This window comes from Nicotiana sylvestris, chromosome 9, assembly GCF_000393655.2.
Source record: "Nicotiana sylvestris chromosome 9, ASM39365v2, whole genome shotgun sequence".
In the NCBI taxonomy this organism is placed as follows: Eukaryota; Viridiplantae; Streptophyta; class Magnoliopsida; order Solanales; family Solanaceae; genus Nicotiana; species Nicotiana sylvestris.
Window position 1 is genome coordinate 144,521,096 of NC_091065.1, and position 3,723 is coordinate 144,524,818.

The following is a 3,723-nucleotide window of genomic DNA, read 5'->3' on the forward strand; positions in this document are numbered from 1 at the left end:
TTCTTAAAAAACATTAAACCTTTAAAGATTCAATTTTTCACAAAAAATAATATATCGAGCTAGGGACCTCCGAATTCGATTCCGGCCAAATGCCCAGGTCCTAATTACAATACAGACCAACCGAGACCGTCAAAATACAGATCCGAGTCCGTTTGCTCAATGTGGACCGAAGTCAACTAAAATAGATTTTTGTAGCAAAGTTTTATATTTTATCAGTTTTAACATAAAAGCTTTCTGGAAAAACATGTGAACTGCACATGCAAATCGAGGAGGGGTAAAACGAGGTATTTGAGTCTTTGAAACATAGAATTAAGTTCTAAAACATAAAATGACCTATCGGTCATCTCAGTCTTGATCCTAGGATCTTGTTTCCCTAGGTATAGCTATAAACAGCAGGCTTAGCAGCCATTGAAACAGACAAGAATCTTGGAAAAACATTTGTTGTATTTCATTTTTGCTTTCAATTAAACAACTTTATTTGCTCATTTACGTTGCTCTCATTTCTGTCCTCGGAGACACTACTTTCGGAGCTAGGCTTGTCATCTTGTTCAATTTGAATTGCTATGTCTTACTTTTAATCTTATGTCCATATCATTTTGGATCAAATCATTTTGCTTATCAATAAAACCACGTAATAAACTCAACTCTATTGTTTTACGAATAAGCACCATCCTACATTTAGCTGCATGCATAAATATGATCTACAACTGATACAGATGATTGTGGTTCAACTAATTGTGGTAATTTTATGAATGATTTACTTCGTACTTTATTTCATTTGATTTTGGAATGAATGTTATGTTAGTGAGACACATTGTGATATTTTATTCACTACTAGAAAATGTCAGATTTTTTACCGAAATTTTCCTTCCGACTGAAAATTATAGATGGAAATTTCCGACCGCTTCGGCCGAAATATCAAAAAAAATAATGTAACATAATTTTTTTTTCATATTTTGACCATGTTCCGAAAAGTTAGTCACAAGATTTTGACAGAAAAACTAAGAAAAATTATTTGAATTCGATTCAATAAGTACTTGAAAGTCAATGGTATTGCCCTTGACTACTTTTCGTTTTTTGACGAAAATGGTCAAAAAATATAAAATTATATTAATTTTTTTAAAAATTTACCGACCGATTTGGTCGAAAAAATGCGCATTTTTGAAATCTAATTTTGTTTTAGACCGAATCGTTCGAAAATGTTATTTATATCCTAGCCCCGACCCCTTTCTTCTTTTTTTATTCTCTTTCTCTTTTCTTTCTCTTATCTTAGCCCCCTTCACTCTCTTTGCCCACTTGTTCATCCCACGTCGTCGTTGCCGAATTGCCCGACGGTATATATCTCTTTTTCCCTTCCTCCCTCTCCGCCTCATCTCTGTCAAGGCCAACTCCCCTTCTAACCCCTCTTTTTTTCTTTTTCAGGTAGTGTTTATATCTTTTCCGGCAACGTGAGTCTTCTCCGGCAGCATGCATCTTCTCTGGCGAGGTAAGTCCTTCCATCATCTTTCTCTGGACTTGAATGTTAATATATTTGTTCTTTTTATTTGTATTGCTATTAAAATTTGAATTGTAGATTTTTTTGTTTGATATGATTAGAATTGAAATTAGAGTTGAAATGAAGAATAATTTAATTTTGACTTTGAATAACTATTGTTTAGATCCTTGAGTAACATTAAAAGTAATCTTCTTTTGAATAAAAAAATTAGAAGTGAATTAACCTTGAGTAACATTAAAATTAATCTTCTTTTGAAAGTTGAGATATATATTCTTCTTCAATAGGAGTAATCTTCGAAAGGTATGGTAAATTATATATGTTATAAAATTAGGAATAAAACTATTCAATTTTGACTTTATTTTCACATTGTAATGTATATATGTTATTCAGTTACCATTAAGTAGTGTGTTGAATAATTATAGCATTAATTTTGATTCATCTTTCAAAGGGATTTAATTGTATTTTATATTATTTATGTTATGTAGCTTCTATACTTTAAACAATAGTGAAGTAAATATACAAAATAATTGTAAGATTAAAGTTTATTAAATATAATAATCTCATTGGTTTGAAATTGTATTAAGCTAAGGTTTTTTTGAATATAATGTTTAACGCTTGTTGTTGCTTTTGAGTTTACCAATGAGTATGGATGAATGCAAAAACCTTTTTAGATTACTAAATCAGATAGATAAATATCAAATTACACTTAAATATATAATTAAACTATTTAGATAAGTAACCTTTAAAGAATAAAATTTATTGATTAGGGTAAATAACATAAATATTTCAATTTCTAATTTTCTTCTATGTGTAGATGGAATTTACACATCGTAGATGGTTGTACAATGGGAATCATGCGAATCGTAACGGTTTGCGGGAAGAATTTATAGAAGTGGTTGCTGGCTTTATTGGTAAAGAAAAGACATTTGATGATTTCCTTATTGAAGGGACGATTAGGTGTCCTTGTGTGAAATGCAAGTGAGTTAAGTTATTGGCTTCCGACATTATTACTGTTCATCTATATAAGAAGGGGTGTGTGGTAAATTATTATGAGTGGACTATTTATGAGCAGAGTCATGCTAGTGTAAATGATATTGATTTTCAAAATTCTTTTGGTGGAGAAGACGATAGTCCCATAGCGGGGAATAATAATGTAAAAAAATTTCGATTCAATGAAATGATGAGGGATGCTTTTGAGATGTTCCCAGGGGCTCAATCTAAACCAAATGATGAGGCTAAGAGCTTCTTCAAGTAGTTAGAGGAAGCTAGTTGTCCTCTTTATGAAGGCGCAATGTATTCCAAATTGTTTGTTGCAGTTAGATTACTAAGTATTAAATCAGATAATTCTATTTCTCAAGTGGCATGGATTCTATCATTGGCCTTATGAATGAACTTAATCCGACAAAGATTTACCTACCCAAAGATTTTTACACGGCAAAGAAATTAGTTTCCAAGTTGAGTCTTTCATCGAAGAGGATTGATTGTTGTAATAAAGGTTGCATGTTATTCTATAAGGATGATGAAGCTTTAGAAAATAATACATTTTTTAACCTGCCTTATTTCAATGATGTCACAAATGCTAAATAGAAGAAGGTTCCATTGAAGTTGATGCACTACTTACCCCTTATACTAAGGTTAAAGAGGTATTATACATCAATGAGTTCCGCTCCTCATATGAGATAGCGCTATGAATATAGAAGGCTAGATGGTGTGCTGCACCAGCCGTCTGATGGAGAAGCACAGAAGCATTTTGATAGATTGTTCCAAGACTTTGCCAGTGAAACTGTCATGACCCTAGTTCATCCTCCATGAACTTTCGTGACGGCACCTAGTCTCTACAACTAGGTAAGCCTAACAAATTTTGAAAAAAGGAAATGAAATACAAAACTGGCAAGTTACGAGTAAAAACATAAGTAAAGAGTTTGAAAATGCCGCTCGGTATATACAATACGTTATCTCAAAACCGAATCAAAATCCCAAAACCCGGAATCTCATGAAATCACAAGCTGTAGAAAAACTATATAGTGTTCTAACTCCAGAATATCTAATCAAAAGTAAATACAGAATGTCTAAAGCTAGAGGGGAGAATAGAGATGGACTTCTGGATCTGCGGATGCGGCAGATATGCCTTGAAATCTCTGATATCGCTTGCCTCACTAGTAGAACGGCTGAGCAGAAGAACCTGGATCTGCACACAAAAAATATGTGGAGGAAAGGGCATGAGTACA

At 32.7% G+C, this 3,723-nt stretch overlaps 1 long non-coding RNA gene across 1 annotated transcript; it reads left to right on the forward strand.

Annotated features, from left to right (window-relative positions):
• The first annotated feature begins 1,232 nt into the window (after positions 1 to 1,232).
• On the forward strand, positions 1,233 to 2,699 carry LOC104234975 (uncharacterized). Its single transcript, XR_713100.2, has 3 exons — positions 1,233 to 1,334; positions 1,423 to 1,486; positions 2,310 to 2,699. It is a non-coding gene; the product is annotated as an uncharacterized lncRNA (long non-coding RNA).
• Positions 2,700 to 3,723: the final 1,024 nt, after the last annotated feature.